A 19,843-nucleotide genomic window follows, 5' to 3' on the forward strand; every position below is an offset into this window, starting at 1 on the left:
TTTTAATACCCATACTGAAAATTCTGTGCCAGCCCATCCGTCATGCGTGGGACCCATGTCAAAGTAATGGGAAAGTGGACTGACTACATGCAGCAATCCACGTTTTCACACCCACGCATCAGACAGAGGAACCCAAACGGCAGCACCTACTGTATGTCCATCGGCCCCATCGTCTCTCCCACCCGCAACTTCTATTCCCCAATCTCTGGCGAAAAACCCTGCTTGCACCTCCACCAGCGCAACACCGACCTCCCCTTCCACCGAAGATCCCGAAGATGAAGCGTGTTCGCGGAGACGAGCCGGAGGCGAGTGCGGTCGTCAACGTCGACAGAGGCGACGGCGAGGGTCCGGTAGTAGTCGATGTCGCGGAGGCGGGATCTTCTTCCGGAACTGGAGCCGCTCTTCGCCGCGCCGTGACCGTGGAGGGCTCCGCCCAACCGGCCGTCGTTGCCGTCGCTGATGAGGCCAAGGGAGATGTCCTCGCTCCCGCGGCACAAGCAGATGACCAGGGCTTCGATCCGAATGACCCGTTCTACCGCCACTCCAGGCAGTACCGCGAGCTATATGGCCCCAGAGAGTGCGACGAGTTCGAAGAGGAGGCCTCCGACAACTGCAGCGAGGTACTCTACTATTCCGATCGATCCCCTTTTTTTCTTGATCTTACTGTTCACCATAGGGTTTGCTCATAGGGTAGATTGATTTGCCCTGTCTGCGATTTCTTGTACAAATTGATGATTCTGGGGTTCTTGCTCATCTGATTTATGGTTTGTAGTTACTAGATCTGTAATATTTGATGCACATCTTGATTCAACTGTAATGATTCCTTTTGTGTGATGAATCATACCTGCTTAGTGTAACGCTCACTGCATTTCAAACTTAAATTCATCCGAATATGAATCATATCAGAGTGATTATGATTACAAGAATTATATTATAGGTACTATTAATTGATCTGATACATGGATTTTATAATCACCATTTGTCTTAAACTGGTGCTTATTTATACGATGAAACCATAGTGTGTACATCATTTTTATTTGGGGAACAAATGAATTATCAGTTGCATGTAATTTATGACCATAATTTGTGTTCAATTCCTGCTTATTGACGTCATGAATCCATATTGTTTTATGAATCAGTACATCTTCAGGGAACAAATGATTGATCCCTGATCCATGAAATTTATAATCACCATTTTCTCTTAAATTGGTGCTTAGTTATAATACTTAAATAATGATTGGACTACCCATGAACAAGTTGTGACAACAGTTTAAATTGGTGGTTATTTATATTAGTGAAGTAATTATGTATGGTTGGATCTGGATCATAAATGTTGATTCTACATGATTAATTCTTAATAATGTTCATACAAAAATATTTAATGCTTCAATTGTATTTCAGTTAATTTCCTTCTCTCACTTCTTCTTTACTTTCAAAATCGCAGGAAGACTCTGAGGACGTTGACAGCGACAAGGAGGACCGGGACCGGAAGAGCCGCTTCGTTCTGAAGAAGCTGAAGACTGGCCAGATCCCTTTCCGTCGTAACGGAAAGCCACATTGCCCATTCTGCGGCAGGGTTTTCCCGAACGATCTCGAGTGTCTGATCCAGCACGCGACGGGAGTTGGAAAAGGTAGCAAGCAGAAGCACAAGCCTGCTAGCAAGGCGAAGCACGCTGCCTTTGGCAAGTTCCTCAGGGACTACGTCAGGACTGGCCTCATCCCGCTCGTCGGTCCAGCTGTTGGCCCTCATGTTCTCCACTAAATTTAGTTTCTGTTTAGTTGTTCCCCTGGAGGTTCATGGTTAAACTATGTCATGTTTCAAAGACTATGTTCTACTTTTGTTATTTGGAACCTGGGCAATCATACCCAGTTGTTTAACTTCCAGCCTAGTGGGCTTGTTCTGTTTTTCCCAAGGCCCAGGGAAGTACATATTAATTTGCAAAAAATGAACAATTAAAATCAGTGAAAATTGAACTGGTAGTAGAAAAAATGCAGGACCAAATAGTCAATCGTAAAGTGTACCCCCTACATAATCCCACTATACAATCCCTTCACACAAGAGTGGCCAGGGTAGCGAAATGACATAAACACACAATGGGCACACACAAATTGTAGACTAAAACAATTATATCATATGATAAAGATTATATCATATGATATCAACTGAAACTTCAATACCACCACGGCCGCCCTGGTTGAAAAGAATGAGAACAACATTCCCAGATTCAAAGTTATACTCCTTAGTAAACTCCGACCAGCAGGAATCGAACTTCATCCTTCCATCAGTAGTAGTGTAGTATGCACCCTGAGGGCGGTAGCCATAGTCATCAACAAAAAAACATGCCTCCCCACTTTCAGAGATATTCAAGGACCTAACAACTTCCTTCGGTATATGCTGAATAATAAAAATTAAATTATATATGGGAAGGATATAAAGGATAACTAAGATTACATAAAGAAAAGGAGAATTATACCAGTCCATTGCCCTTCAAATCAGTATTCGTCAAGGTGTGCACAAAAACAACACCAAGACCAAGACCACGCTCACGGAGAAGTTGTTCCTTCTTCAATGTTTGAGCAGTAGTAAGCATAACACCTTTAGTGTGGACAACTGCAGTTGGAATTTCTGCATACAAATTTAAAATTAATAAAAGAATAAAAAAAGAGGAGATATAACATCAGTTATATTAAAAAAATGGGCAACACATGGTAAAGGATAAAACAGAATTACCATCGACACGATGCTTTTCAGTGCCATCAGGACCTTCTGCAAAAATCCCAAACAGTTCAGGAGCACTATCAAACCCAAACATGATACAGTCACCAACTTTCAGGTCTTAGTCATGAAGAAATTTTTGGTATCCACTACCAAAAACACGTGTCTTCGAACTGCCTTTCTTAACATGAAATTTGTACTTCACTTCATCCGATGTAACGACAAAAAAGATATTACCAACAAGGTTGTTGAACTGCCTCCTCACAAAACAAGGCACAGTCTGAAAAAACAGTAGAACAAAAATGCAGAAAATAAGGATATAGTCTAGAATCTGTCAACAAAAAAGATACATTCTAAAAAAGGATATATACCATAAAGTCATCAAATCTGCTTCCAAGATAACAACGAAATGAACTGAGAGTCTCCCACCTCTGCTGACAATGATTGCCCATCGAACCACAAACAACACAGTTCATCCTGTGTATATTTAGCAATTACCAAAGCTAGTAAAAAATACAGGTAGGTAGGGCATATTCATAGAAATCTATCCATAGATCTGAAACCATACACACATATATCCATAGATCTGAACAAACAAGATTATTCAGAGGACAAAAAGGATTTTCAACAAACAGAGAAAAAGGAGGTGAGGTGAAGTAGTGACATGTAAAAACATATTTTCCTACCTCTCAAAACAAACGAAAATCTTCAGAGAGAAAAGAGTTTTTCAGCACAAAAGAGAGAGAAAGAAGATGAAGGAGACTTGCTTCACCGCATGAACAAGGGAGGGTGATGGCGTGTATTTCACACGTTCGTTGGGCAACCCCAAGAGGAAGGTATGATGCGCACAGCAGCAAGTTTTCCCTCAGAAAGAAACCAAGGTTTATCGAACCAGGAGGAGCCAAGAAGCACGTTGAAGGTTGATGGCGGCGGGATGTAGTGCGGCGCAACACCAGGGATTCCGGCGCCAACGTGGAACCTGCACAACACAACCAAAGTACTTTGCCCCAACGAAACAGTGAGGTTGTCAATCTCACCGGCTTGCTGTAACAAAGAGTTAACCGTATTGTGTGGAAGATGATTGTTTGCAGAAAACAGTAGAAACGATTGCAGTAGATTGTATTTCAGTAAAGAGAATTGGACCGGGGTCCACAGTTCACTAGAGGTGTCTCTCCCATAAGATAAACAGCATGTTGGGTGAACAAATTACAGTTGGGCAATTGACAAATAAAGAGGGCATGACCATGCACATACATATCATGATGAGTATAGTGAGATTTAATTGGGCATTACGACAAAGTACATAGACCGTCATCCAACTGCATCTATGCCTAAAAAGTCCACCTTCAGGTTATCATCCGAACCCCCTCCAGTATTAAGTTGCTAACAACAGACAATTGCATTAAGTATGGTGCGTAATGTAACTAGTGACTACATCCTTGAACATAGCACTAATGTTTTATCCCTAGTGGCAACAGCACATCCGTAACCTTAGTGGTTCTTGTCACTCCTCCAGATTCACAGAGACATGAACCCACTATCGAGCATAAATACTCCCTCTTGGAGTTACTAGCATCAACTTGGCCAGAGCATCTACTAATAACAGAGAGCATGCAAGATCATAAACAACACATAGACATAACTTTGATAATCAACATAACAAGTATTCTCTATTCATCGGATCCCAACAAACGCAACATATAGAATTACAGATAGATGATCTTGATCATGTTAGGCAGCTCACAAGATCCGACAATGATAGCACAATGGGGAGAAGACAACCATCTAGCTACTGCTATGGACCCATAGTCCAGGGGTAGACTACTCACACATCACTCCGGAGGCGACCATGGCGGCGTAGAGTCCTCCGGGAGATGATTCCCCTCTCCGGCAGGGTGCCGGAGGCGATCTCCTGGATCCCCCGAGATGGGATCGGCGGCGGCGGCGTCTCTGGAAGGTTTTCCGTATCGTGGCTCTCGGATATTGGGGTTTCGTCTCTTATACTTTTTATTGGCGGTAGGGCAGGTCAAGAGGCGGCACGGGGGCCCCACACTACAGGCCGGCGCGGCCAAGGGGGGGCCGCGCCGCCCTATGGTGTGGCCCCTCCGTGGCGCCTCTTCGTCTCTCCTTCGGACTTCTGGAAGCTTCGTGAGAAAATAGGCCCCTGGGCTTTGATTTCGTCCAATTCCGAGAATATTTCCTTACTAGGATTTCTGAAACCAAAAACAGCAGAAAACAGCAACTGGCACTTCGGCATCTTGTTAATAGGTTAGTTCCAGAAAATGCACGAATATGACATAAAGTGTGCATAAAACATGTAGATAACATCAATAATGTGGCATGGAACATAAGAAATTATCGATACGTTGGAGACGTATCAGAGGGCAGAAGGCAAAACCAACCAGGGGCATTATAAATACAATAAGTAGTAGTAACTGCCTACAACCGCTATTTAATGAGGCTGTGGGGTAGATGGTGGTTGCTATCCTGTAAGTTCAAAACTCAAACACAAAGTATCTCATGCAAAAATGGAGCCCACTGCTATTATGTAATCTCTGTCAATAAGTTCACAATGGCAAAACATCAGCACACTGAAAAATACATTGAATCATAAAGTTGCACTTCAAAATTATTTAAAACCATATGATTTACAACTTCAAATGTACAACAAAATGTTGACTACATGCCTTTGTTCGGACTATAGGTTAGGTCAGAACAATTATGGCATGTTAGTCATTTTTTCAACATACATAAAAAACAAATGCTCATTTGTGGACGAAGTGCACAATTATACAAAAGTAGGCATCACTTCAACACATCAAACTACACCAAACCTCATGAAAAATTAAAATTTGAATTTTCCACATGAATGTCACAACATTTACTCAGTCCCACTACTTACTGATGATTTTACATTGAATTTAGCATTTATTATGAGTTTTACTCGTTTTCTGTCATTTTTTAATAAAAAAATCAACAAACACCTAAAATTGTCAGAAAAATCTGAAACTCCTTAGGCACACATACCTACCCTTGATGACCACTCACAAAAATTTGTAGCTCAATCTGAGTCTTTGAAGTGCAGCTTGCTTGAAAAAGAGCCCTTCACCGACATGATCGATGTGGGTCCACACATGGATCGACCCAACCAACACGAGGTTCCACAAGTGTTTTCAGACAAAATCTCACATGTGTGAACAATAACATGTATATGTGGGATGTGTTCTCACATATACCTCGCATGCAAAAGGTTTTACAACTTCCGGGGTCGACGATTCGACCGTTATGCCGAAAATGCCCTCACTTGTGTAAATTCACATCAAACTACACCAAACCTCATGAAAAATTTAAATTTGAATTTTCCACATGAATGTCACAACATTTACTCAGTCCCACTAGTTACTGATGATTTTACATTGAATTTAGCATTTATTATGAGTTTTACTCGTTTTCTGTCATTTTTTAATTAAAATATACATGTACAGTTCCATTTTCAGAGTAATATTTTTTCTTTCACGGCAAAAACTTGTTCCCTCCAAATTGTAGTACGCCGGCTGCCAAAACGCCCAAATTTTTTGTTCCCTCCACTCCTCCCGCGCACCCCACCTATCAAATATTTCGCCCTCCCTTATATACGTCGTGCCTCTACCCCATGATTTACGAGCATCTTAACTACCCACCCCCCCGACCTCATCCTCTCGTGCTCACCCCGATCCGGTGTCTTCGCCGGACGTTCTTCCATCTCGCATCTATCTCCCCGGCCGGGGGTCGCCATGGCCGGCAGTCGTCGAAACGTAGGGGGGAAGGAAAATCGCGCACACACGCCGAAGAAGGCGCCCGGCTCGAAGAAACGCCAAGGTAAATCTGTCGGTGATCGGCTTGTTGTTGTGTTTTTCAGATGGTTAGATCGAGAGATCGGTTTTACATGTCTACCACGCCCATTTGACCTATATCTAGATCTTGCATATTTGATAGATCCAATCCCGACATCATACGTATAGGGTTTATCGTTTTTATTGCAGAGACAATCATGCCGTGCTATACAATCTTTGCCATCCATTGCTTGTACAATCTTTTGCATAGACAATTGTTTGCCGAAACACTTAACTGAACTAATTCCAGCCGTTGCCGAAAACAGCTGACGAGCTACGGTGAACAACGACATTGCTTGAGACTTTTATTCCTCGGTTTCGAGAGGGAAGCGAGTTTGATCTAGAACAATTGTTTGCTGTTTTCTATGGAACTAGTTAGTTTGCACGTGCAATGCACGTCTTAACAATGTAATGAAGTTTTTTTAATCATGTACTTTGTTTCATCAGTCTATTTATTTCCACAATTTTTGTTTATCTATGTCTTTCAAAAGTCAAAAATCAAATTTCAGCACATATCTGAACTTCTATCAGCACAAATCTGAACTTCTATCAGCACATATCTGAACTTCTATCAGCACATATCTGAACTTCTATCGGTATAGGACTGAACTACCGATACTTCATTACGTGCATACCAAGCCCGCCAAGCAACCAGAAGGGTAGTATCCACCATGTGAGGTGGTAGTTGTCCAATAACAGACTGAAACCAGCTATCAACAGACATGCATAATTCAGTGTGCGAGGGGAGTCTCATGTGTCAATTATTTGTTACGAGTAGATATCTAAAAGCACATGATGTCCCTTAGCCTGGCATATGCCCCCTCTTATGTTTTGTTCGCCGACATCATACGTAGACTCTTATGTTTTCAATCATTTGCTGCTGTACAATATTTTGCAAAGACAATTATTTGCTGTTTTCTATGGAATTGGCCCCCTCTTATGTTTTGTTCACGCTCTGCTCTTCCGATTATTTCAGCGGAGACACAAAACCCCGTCAAGCCGGCATATGAGCTTGCCAAGGAGAAACAAATGCAAGAAAATGTAGTAGGCATGGAAAAAAAAATTCGCTGAAAGATATGGACCTGGCCACAAATTTCAGAAAGATTTCTCTGGTTTTGCACGTACATTAGTGTATGGTGGGGTACAAATAGGAACTAGTAACAATCTAAAGGACACAGACTGCGAAGAGATGGAGGTCGAAGAGGACCCTTCGTATGAACCGAATCCGAAGAGATAGCTACTGGCGATGATGATCTTCATTCAGATGAGGATCGGCACTGTCGGCAAAACTTCAGCTCAGTTCGTGGAACTATGTCCGAACTATGATAGGAAATACGTACATGCAAAATGTTTCCTACTAATGTAGCCTCTACTTTGCTTGTAGATAGTTGCTTCTTCTGCAATAGTTGCACGAAGAAGCGATCCATACCTGAAGTTGCACCATCCAACATTGCAACAAGATCAATGGCAACAACCGAACTCGAAGCCGGGTCATCCGATGAGCCGACGGCCACTGCTGGTCTGAACACTGAAGGAGCACCCTCACCTAACCAGATCATGACATCTGGAGGCAGCACCTCATCTCCTGAGGACAATCAAATTGTAAACTTTGAGCGGCAAGGTATAAAAATTTGTAAAAACTAAACACTGTACCGCATATTTTCATATAAAAGAGAATCATTTCATATCTCTTCTTTCAGAGACATTGACAACATCTAGCGGTAGTAAGAGAAAGAGAGGTGGACGCAGACGTACCATGGGCCATGGACTACATGAGTACACAAGAAGACATGGTGGCAATAAGATGCCAATTGAATTCACTGCTGGTGTCAGGAGACCCAAGGATTATGTCCAGTCAGCAAAGCTGAGCAATGAGGTTGGTATTCACATCCGTGAAAAAATGCCGCTTGCAACACAGTTGACCAAGTTCAAGAAAGCTGAGTCTCTCAAATATGTCATTCCTCATGCTATAAGTACAGTAGCGGTGAGTCATGTACAATCTTGGTTTAACCTAATTAGTATGCTACATGATCAACTATCTAAGAATCTACTGATTAATGCATCACTATTTTGAAGGGAAAGTTTAATATGGACAAAAATGATGAGGTGGCTCAAGATGTGTGCACTGATATGCTGCAAGTTAGTATTCGGCAGTTCCGATATAGGCTTAAAAGGAGTATTGGCCGAAAATTAAAAATCTCACTGGAGCAAGCATATCTCAAGAAGCCAGATCATGTAGAAGAGAAAAGCTGGAAAGAACTGGTGAAAAGATGGTTTGATGAGAAGTACCAGGTACATAAACGTTATTCCTTTCAATAACAGCTACTGAATTCTTACATTTCTCTGATCTGGATAAATAAAATGCATGTACTGAACATAGGGACTGTGTGTAATAAATGGAAAGAACAGAGAAGCTGTGAAACAGTTCCATACCACTGGATCTCGAAGCTATGTTGCTCACTGGGAACATCTAGTAAGTGTTCTGAATTTCCCAATACAGTTCATACTTCTGTCATACACAGTGTACAATGGTAATGTGCATTCTACATTTTTTCAAGCAGAAGGCTAAGCAGCAGGAAGAAGAAACCTCTCCAATTGAATTTTTTAGAATCACACACACTAACAAGGATAACATTATGAGTGCTGAAGCAAAAAGTGCATATGTAAGAAATATTTCTTATTAGCACAATATAATATAATCCAGTTTTGTATGTTGTCCATGCAATGATTGTAATCTTTATGCAGGATCAAATGGTGGCAAAAAAAGCGGCGCCACGCAATGAAGATGAACCTGATTTGACTAATTTGCAAATTGTTCAGCTAGTTCCGAGCGAGAAAAGCCCATCCACCACCTGCAACAACACATTCCTACCAAGATTGGGCGTCGCAACAAGTTCCAGGAAGTCTTCTGTCTCAGCTACACGCATCCGAGAGCTACAACAAGGCGGCAGATCAAGAGCAGAACTCCATACAGGCAGCTGAAACGTACCACAGTGAGATGCAGGCAAGACTGCAAGAACAAGATGAAAAATTTGAAGAGATCAGGAAGAAGCAGGAGGAAGAACTTGAAGCTGTGAAGAAAGCCCAAGAAGAAAAGACTCTGGCTTATGAAAAGAGGCTGACAGAAATGGATGCCGTGCTTAATTTGCTCTTGAGGACATCCCAGCCACCATCCATGTCTCAATCCCAGGGCAACTAATCTATTGCACCACCGTCCTACAACATTATTAATCATAGGTCTTTTAATTTCTTTGTGTTCCAATTGTAATTTTCTTATGAATCTTTCGGTCTGTGAGAGACATATATACTTCTTGTGCCACCATTTAAGTATGATATTTATTGTCTACTTTTTGATATTTCGCCAGTTTTTTTGTTTCCCAAATTTCGCAAATAATTCAAATGCTCTCAAATTTTGTCAAATTCAAAAGGTGACGGAAAATGTCACAACGTCATTATTAAATGAAACCACGTGGCACCAATTTCTGGTCCCACTTGTCAGAATTTGTGGATCCCACCAGTCAGCATTATTGGGACCCATATGTCGGCAACAACCTGGTCCCACTTGTCTGAATTTTGTGGATCCCACCGGTCAGAATATTGTGGGTCCAGCTTGTCATAATATTTTGTGGGTCCCACCAGTCAGCACCATGCCGGTCCCACATGACAGATATCCATGTCAGCGCCGTCGGACCCATGTTGTCAGAAGCCAAATGGACCCACATGTAAGGCCACGTATGCTTTTTTTTGGACCAATCAAAAACTTCCCAAGATTTAGATATTGACGAAAGTTGCAATTTTTCGTGACAAACCTGTCTGTCAACAATGAACCTTTGGTGTTGACGAATTTGCAGGTCGTCACCATCAAACATTTGACGTTGACGAAAAAATGCATACCGTCACCCCCGATATTTTATGACGGAGCTTCCTTGACGAACCCCATGACGATCAAATTTTGTCACCACGAAGTAATCCTTGACGAAAATTGGCCTTAACATGACGAAAGTGATTTGTCAAAAAAATTGTTTTCCTTTGTAGTGGCTTGACGTCGGAAGACTCCTAGTTGTCGTAGGCATCCTGCTGGTCATCTCCTTGTTCATCTTCATACTCTGGCCATTTGAATAGCCAGGGACAAAGCCGTGAGTACTTCAAGTACTCGCAAACTAATACTAGTGTAAGTGCTAGACATTTCTAGTAATGTTTGCTAAGCTCTAGTTTATTTGCATAAAGCCAATTTTAGTTCACAAGTATTTAAGTAAAACCTTATTCATGTGCTAACTAACTCAAGTGGGAACATTAGTGTCATTCCCACCATTCAAGTGGTGATTTCAATTCAATTCACCACTTCACAAGTCATTTCACCCATTTCATTTCCACATCATTTTCAAGAATTTGACATCGGAAACTGTATGGCCTTTCCAACCGTCCGTATCCGTGGACACGGCTATTCGAATAGATTGACACTCTGCAGAGGTTGCACACTTGTGCCACAACATTTGATTTCATCCGTCGGGATTACCCCGAATCATCGTAACACAGTACGCGGATCATCAACCATAATCTTTCACTTATAAATCCTAGTATGAGTACCTCTCCCCATGAGCTTGGCCTCCCAGGGAAGACCAACTGTCAACCTGGGAACTGCACAGGGCTTGGCCGTACAATTCACCTCAATTCACATCATTTCTCAACAACGGAGGCAGCCTCGGCATAACCCCTATGACGTGTGTTCAGAGGGAACCCATACTAAGATACATAAACTTCCAGTTAAGCCCTACCCATAATCAGGTATTGTGGGGGTACTCAATATTGGAAAGGTATCGCATTCAAACCAATATCATTTTTATCAAAAATCACCATCTTCTCTTGTTCACATTCACCTTCAAAATTCATTCCATGAAATGATTCATCATTCCAAGGTTTCAAAAATTCAGTTCAAGGTCACATGTTCCCATCTAGAGTAGTCAAGTTTTAGTATTTAGCACTAGCACTAATCATGAAGGGTGCTAATATTGCTTGGCTAGCTTGAGACTAAATTAACTACTCTAGTATACTTCTTTCACTTTGACCAAAGTTAACTATAAAAGTAACTCTTGGAAAACAACAAGTAAAACTTGTATGGTAAAAACTTGGGGTAGGCTTATGGTAAGAACAGGTAAGACTAATAGTGCCTTGCCCCAAAGGGGCTTTGCACTTTGCAAGAATATTAGCTTGCCTTGGTAGTTCTCAAAGTTTTCCTCCTCCTCTTCTTGGTAGCAACCTTCTTCCTCCGAGTATTCTCCGGTGCTAGCGTCTAAATTTAAATACGAGTATAATCACTCAACTAATTCAATGGATATTCCAAACATCACATATATTCACACAATCTATTCTAAGCACACAATTAATATGATTAGGGTGCATTGGTTGTGTGGTTTGAGGAAAATAATTTCCTCTCATTACATATGTAAATGATAGTTTCCATAGGGTTCTTTGAGGAATAATTTCCTCTCATTGAAATCTTCTTAAGATTTAATTTCTCAAACAATCATACATGAACTTATATTGACCTAAGTCAAACATTCATTATCATCATTTGAGAAAATGATTTAAATGAGATAGACCACCTCATATCATTTAATAATTCTACAATGATTTAAATCTCCAAGTATTTCATATAAGAGTGTTTGACCAGGGGTTCAAACATCACATGAATTAATTTGGGAGAAGATTTAAATGAAGTAAAATATTTCATATGATTTACATAATAGTTTTGGACAATATCACTTACATAAACTAGCCCTATTGTCCATTATTTAAACTATGGCATGGTCATACAAAGTGACCACACCATTTTCTTGCAGAAACAATTTGTGTAAGTAAAATGTGAGCTATTGGAGTTGGAATTAACTTAATATCTATTTTGGTTGATTTTTAATAATTATTTGAATATGGAAAAGTCCCTGCTAATTACCGAGGAATCAAGCTGATGAGCCATACTATGAAGCTATGGGAGAGAGTCATTGAGCACCGCTTAAGAAGGTTGACAAGTGTGACCAAAAACCAATTTGGTTTCATGCCTGGGAGGTCTACCATGGAAGCCATCTTCTTGGTACGACAGCTGATGGAGAGATACAGGGGGCAAAAGAAGGACCTTCATATGGTGTTCATTGATTTGGAGAAGGCCTATGATAAGATACCTCGGAATGTCATGTGGTGGGCCTTGGAGAAACACAAAGTCCCAATAAAGTACATTACCCTCATCAAGGATATGTATGATAATGTTGTGACAAGTGTTCGAACAAATGATGGTGACACTGATGACTTTCCAATTAGAATAGGGCTACACCAAGGGTCAGCTTTGAGCCCTTATCTTTTTGATTTGGTGATGGATGAGGTCACAAGGGATATACAAGGAGACATCCCATGGTGTATGCTCTTTGCGGATGATGTGGTGCTAGTCGATGATAGCCGAACGGGGGTTAATAGAAAGTTAGAGTTGTGGAGGCGAACTCTCGAATCGAAAGGTTTTAGGCTTAGTAGAACTAAAACTGAATACATGAGGTGCAGTTTCAGTTCTACTAGGCACGAGGAGGGAGAGGTTAGCCTTGATGGGCAGGTGGTACCGGAGAGAGACACTTTTCGATATTTGGGGTCCATGTTGCAGAAGGATGGCGATATCGATGAAGATGTGGGCCACCGAATCAAGGCTGGTTGGATGAAGTGGCGCCAAGCTTCTGGCGTACTGATACGTCTCCAACGTATCTATAATTTCTGATGTTCCATGCTTGTTTTATGACAATACCAACATGTTTTGTTCACATTTTATGTCATTTTTATGCGTTTTCCGGAACTAACCTATTGACGAGATGCCGAAAGGCCGATTGTTTTTCATTTGTTTTTGGTTTCAGAAATCCTAGTAAGAAAATATTTTCGGAATCGTACGAAATCAACTCCGGAGATCTTATAATTTCGGGAAGCTTCCGGAACACCGAAGGAGAGTCGGAGGCGGGCAGCAGGGGGCCCACACCATAAGGCGGTGCGGGTGGCCCCCTGGCCGCGCCAGCCTATGGTGTGGGGGCCCCAGCCGCCTCCTTGCGCCGCCTCTCCGCCTATATATTCGTCCCTGACCTAAAAACATCGACAAGTTCGACGGAAACAGAGAAAACCATCCAGAGCCGCCGCCATCGCGAAAGTCCAATTCGGGGGACAGAAGTCGCTGTTCCGGCACCCTGCCGGGACGGGGAATTGCCCCCGGAGCCATCTCCACCGCCGTCTTCACCGCCATCTTCACCGCCATCGCTGCCTCCATGATGAGGAGGGAGTAATCCACCCCCGAGGCTGAGGGCTCCGCTGTAGCTATGTGGTTCATCTCTCTCCCATGTACCTCAATACAATAATCTCATGAGCTGCTTTACATGATTGAGATTCATATGAGTTTTGTATCACTATTCATCTATGTGCTACTCTAGTGATGTTATTAAAGTAGTTTTACTCCTCCTGCACTGTGTAATGGTGACAGTGTGTGCATCCGTGTTAGTACTTGGCGTATGCTATGATTATGATCTCTTGTAGATTATGAAGTTAACTATTGCTATGATGGTATTGATGTGATCTATTCCTCCTACATAGTGTGAAGGTGACAGTGTGCATACTATGTTAGTACTTGGTTTAGTCGTATTGATCTATCTTACACTCTAAGGTTATTTAAATATGAACATTGAATTGTGGAGCTTGTTAACTCCGGCATTGAGGGTTCGTGTAATCCTACGCAATGTGTTCATCATCCAACAAGAGTGTAGAGTATGCATTTATCTATTCACATTATGTGATCAATGTTGAGAGTGTCCACTAGTGAAAGTGTAATCCCTAGGCCTTGTTCCTAAATATCGCTATCGCTGCTTGTTTACTTGTTTCTTTGCGTTACTACTGCTGCAATACTACCACCATCAACTACACGCCAGCAAGCTATTTTCTGGCACCGTTGCTACTGCTCATACTTATTCATACCACCTGTATTTCACTATCTCTTCGCCGAACTAGTGCACCTATTAGGTGTGTTGGGGACACAAGAGACTTCTTGCTTTGTGGTTGCAGGGTTGCATGAGAGGGATATCTTTGACCTCTTCCTCCCTGAGTTCGATAAACCTTGGGTGATCCACTTAAGGGAAACTTGCTGCTGTCCTACAAACCTCTGCTCTTGGAGGCCCAACACTGTCTACAGGAAAAGGAGGGGGGCGTAGACATCAAGCTATTTTCTGGCGCCGTTGCCGGGGAGGAAAGGTAAAAGGTACTCACACTCCGGATCTCGGCTACTAAGCTATTTTCCGCCGTTGTAAGTACTCGAAGCTATTTCCTTTAGATCCTGCAATAGCAACTTTTTGTTTCTTGTTTACACTAGTTTGGCATAATGAACAACAATGAGCTTTTTACTCTATTTCCTGATTTAAGACATGGATGGTTTGATCCGAAAATTAAAAAACCCATGGAACATGTTAGCATGAATACTTTGAACACCATTGTTGCTAATAATATGGAAAATTCTAAGCTTGGGGAAGCTGGTTTTGATGAGCATGATCTTTTTAGTCCCCCAAGCATTGAGGAGAAAATTTTCTTTGATGATACTTTGCCTCCCATATATGATGATTATAATGATAGTGGTCTTTTGGTGCCACCTACTATGGAGAGTAAATTTTGTTGTGATTATACTATGCCTCCAACACTTGATGAGAATAATAATGATAGCTACTTTGTTGAATTTGCTCCCACTGCAACTAATAAAATTGATTATGCTTATGTGGAGAGTAATAATTTTATGCATGAGACTCATGATAAGAATGCTTTATGTGATAGTTATATTGTTGAGTTTGCTCATGTTGCTACTGAAAGTTATTATGAGAGAGGAAAATATGGTTGTAGAAATTTTCATGTTACTAAAATGCCTCTCTATGTGCTGAAATTTTTCAAGCTATACTTGTTTTATCTTCCTATGCTTGTTACTTTGCTCTTCATGAACTTGTTTATTTACAAGATTCGTATGCATAGGAAGCATGTTAGACTTAAATGTGTTTTGAATTTGCCTCTGGATGCTCTCTTTCACTTCAATTACTATTTCTTATGAGTGCATCATTAAAATTGCTGAGCCCATCTTAATGGCTATAAAGAAAGAACTTCTTGGGAGATAACCCATGTGTTATTTTACTACAGTACTTTGTTTTATATTTGTGTCTGGGAAGTTGTTTACTACTGTAGCAACCTCTCCTTATCTTAGTTTTGTGTTTTGTTGTGCCAAGTGAAGCCTCTAATCGAAGGTTGATACTAGATTTGGATTTCTGCGCAGAAACAGATTTCTATCTGTCACGAATCTGGGCTGTTTTCTCTGTAGAAAAATCAGAAAAATATGCCAATTTACGTGCGTGTTCCTCAGATATGTACGCAACTTTCATTAGTTTTGATTTTTCTGATCTGAGCCACGGAAGTATTTATTAAAAATTCGTCTTTACGGACTGTTCTGTTTTGACAGATTCTGCCTTTTATTTCGCATTGCTTCTTTCGCTGTGTTGGGTGGATTTCTTTGTTCCATTACCTTCCAGTAGCTTTGAGCAATGTCCAGAAGTGTTAAGAATGATTGTGTCACCTCTGAACATGTGAGTTTTTGATTATGTACTAACCCCTCTAATGAAGTTTATGAGAAGTTTGGTGTGAAGGAAGTTTTCAAGGGTCAAGAGAGGAGGATGATATACTATGATCAAGAAGAGTGAAAGCTCTAAGCTTGGGGATGCCCCGGTGGTTCACCCCTGCATATATCAAGAAGACTCAAGCGTCTAAGCTTGGGGATGCCCAAGGCATCCCCTTCTTCATCGACAAATTATCAGGTTCCTTCTCTTGAAACTATATTTTTATTCGGTCACATCTTATGTGCTTTTCTTGGAGCGTCAGTATGTTTCTTTTTTTTGTTTTTGTTGAATAAATGCTTGTGTGGGAGAGAGACACGCTCCGCTGGTTCGTATGAACACATGTGTTCTTAGCTTTTAATGTTCATGGCGAAGGTTGAAACTGCTTCGTTAATTGTTATATGGTTGGAAACGGAAAATGATACATGTAGAAATTGGTGTGATGTCTTGAATAATGTGATACTTGGCAATTGTTGTGCTCATGTTTAAGCTCTTGCATCATATACCTTGCACCTATTAGTGAAGAAATACATAGAGCTTGTTAAAATTTGGTTTGCATGAGTGGTTTCTCTAGAGTCTAGATATTTTCTAGTGAGGTGTTTGAACAACAAGGAAGACGATGTATAGTCTTATAATGCTTGTAATATGTCTTTTATGTGAGTTTTGCTGTACTAGTTCGTGCTTGTGTTTGCTTCAAACAACCTTGCTAGCCTAACCTTGTATAGAGAGGGAATACTTCTCATGCATCCAAATCCTTGAGCCAAACAACACTATGCCATTTGTGTCCACCATACCTACCTACTACATGGTATTTCCCGCCATTCCAAAGTAAATTGCTTGAGTGCTACCTTTAAACAATTCAAAATTTATCACCTCTGATTTGTGTCAATGTTTTATAGCTCATGAGGAAGTATGTGGTGTTTATCTTTCAATCTTGTTGGGCAACCTTCACCAATGGACTAGTGGCTTCATCCGCTTATCCAGTAATTTTGCAAAAAGAGCTGGCAATGGGATTCCCAGTCCCAAATTAATTAACAAAAATAGACACTCCTCCATGGTATGTGATTGTTGGACGGCACCCGAAGGATTCGGTTAGCCATGGCTTGTGTAAGCAAAGGTTGGGAGGAGTGTCATCATAATAAAACTAAAATAAAAAGGCACTCCTTCATGGTATGAGATTGTTGGCAGGCACCCGAGGATTCGGTTAGCCATGGTTTGTGAAAGAAAGGTTGGAAGGAGTGCCATCCAAAAATAAAATAAAATGGGAGCCGCTCTTTGAAGGTTTGTCTGGCAAGGGGGTTAGAGTACCCGCTACCATTCGTTGACAATAACATACACCTCTCAAAACTTTATTTTTATGCTCTCTTTATGTTTTCAAAATAAAAGCTCTAGCACAAATATAGCAATCGATGCTTTCCTCTTTGAAGGACCATTCTTTTACTTTTAATGTTGAGTCAGTTCACCTATTTCTCTCCATCTCAAGAAGCAAACACTTGTGTGAACTGTGCATTGATTCCTACATATTTGCATATTGCACTTATTATATTACTCTATGTTGACAATATCCATGAGATATACATGTTATAAGTTGAAAGCAACCGCTGAAACTTAATCTTCCATTGTGTTGCTTCAATACCTTTACTAAGAATTTATTGCTTTATGAGTAACTCTTATGCTAGACTTATTGATGCTCGTCTTGAAAGTACTATTCATGAAAAGTCTTTGCTATATGATTCAATTGTTTACTCATTACATTTACATTGTTTCGAATCACTGCATTCATCTCATATGCTTTACAATAGTATGATTAAGATTATGTTGGTAGCATGTCACCTCAGAAATTATCTTTTATCGTTTACCTACTTGAGGACGAGTAGGAACTAAGCTTGGGGATGCTGATACGTCTCCAACGTATCTATAATTTCTGATGTTCCATGCTTGTTTTATGACAATACCAACATGTTTTGTTCACATTTTATGTCATTTTTATGCGTTTTCCGGAACTAACCTATTGACGAGATGCCGAAAGGCCAGTTGCTGTTTTCTGCTGTTTTTGGTTTTAGAAATCCTAGTAAGGAAATATTTTCGGAATCGGACGAAATCAACTCCGGAGATCTTATAATTTCGGGAAGCTTCCGGAACACCGAAGGAGAGTCGGAGGCGGGCAGCAGGGGGCCCACACCATAAGGCGGTGCGGGTGGCCCCCTGGCCGCGCCAGCCTATGGTGTGGGGGCCCCAGCCGCCTCCTTGCGCTGCCTCTCCGCCTATATATTCGTCCCTGACCTAAAAACATCGACAAGTTCGACGGAAACAGAGAAAACCATCCAGAGCCGCCGCCATCGCGAAAGTCCAATTCGGGGGACAGAAGTCGCTGTTCCGGCACCCTGCCGGGACGGGGAATTGCCCCCGGAGCCATCTCCACCGCCGTCTTCACCGCCATCTTCACCGCCATCGCTGCCTCCATGATGAGGAGGGAGTAATCCACCCCCGAGGCTGAGGGCTCCGCTGTAGCTATGTGGTTCATCTCTCTCCCATGTACCTCAATACAATAATCTCATGAGCTGCTTTACATGATTGAGATTCATATGAGTTTTGTATCACTATTCATCTATGTGCTACTCTAGTGATGTTATTAAAGTAGTTTTACTCCTCCTGCACGGTGTAATGGTGACAGTGTGTGCATCCGTGTTAGTACTTGGCGTATGCTATGATTATGATCTCTTGTAGATTATGAAGTTAACTATTGCTATGATGGTATTGATGTGATCTATTCCTCCTACATAGTGTGAAGGTGACAGTGTGCATACTATGTTAGTACTTGGTTTAGTCGTATTGATCTATCTTACACTCTAAGGTTATTTAAATATGAACATTGAATTGTGGAGCTTGTTAACTCCGGCATTGAGGGTTCGTGTAATCCTACGCAATGTGTTCATCATCCAACAAGAGTGTAGAGTATGCATTTATCTATTCTGTTATGTGATCAATGTTGAGAGTGTCCACTAGTGAAAGTGTAATCCCTAGGCCTTGTTCCTAAATACTGCTATCGCTGCTTGTTTACTGTTTTACTGCGTTACTACTGCTGCAATACTACCACCATCAACTACACGCCAGCAAGCTATTTTCTGGCACCGTTGCTACTGCTCATACTTATTCATACCACCTGTATTTCACTATCTCTTCGCCGAACTAGTGCACCTATTAGGTGTGTTGGGGACACAAGAGACTTCTTGCTTTGTGGTTGCAGGGTTGCATGAGAGGGATATCTTTGACCTCTTCCTCCCTGAGTTCGATAAACCTTGGGTGATCCACTTAAGGGAAACTTGCTGCTGTCCTACAAACCTCTGCTCTTGGAGGCCCAACACTGTCTACAGGAAAAGGAGGGGGGCGTAGACATCACGTACTCTGTGACAAGAGAGTGCCACAAAAGCTAAAAGGCAGGTTTTATAGGACAGCTATCCGACCTGCGATGTTGTATGGCGCTGAGTGTTGGCCAACGAAGAGACGACATATCCAACAGTTAAGTGTAGCAGAGATGCGCATGTTGAGATGGATATGTGGCCACACAAGAAAGGATCGAGTACGGAACGACGATATACGGGAGA

The sequence above is a fragment of the Lolium perenne genome, chromosome 7, assembly GCF_019359855.2.
Source record: "Lolium perenne isolate Kyuss_39 chromosome 7, Kyuss_2.0, whole genome shotgun sequence".
NCBI lineage: Eukaryota > Viridiplantae > Streptophyta > Magnoliopsida > Poales > Poaceae > Lolium > Lolium perenne.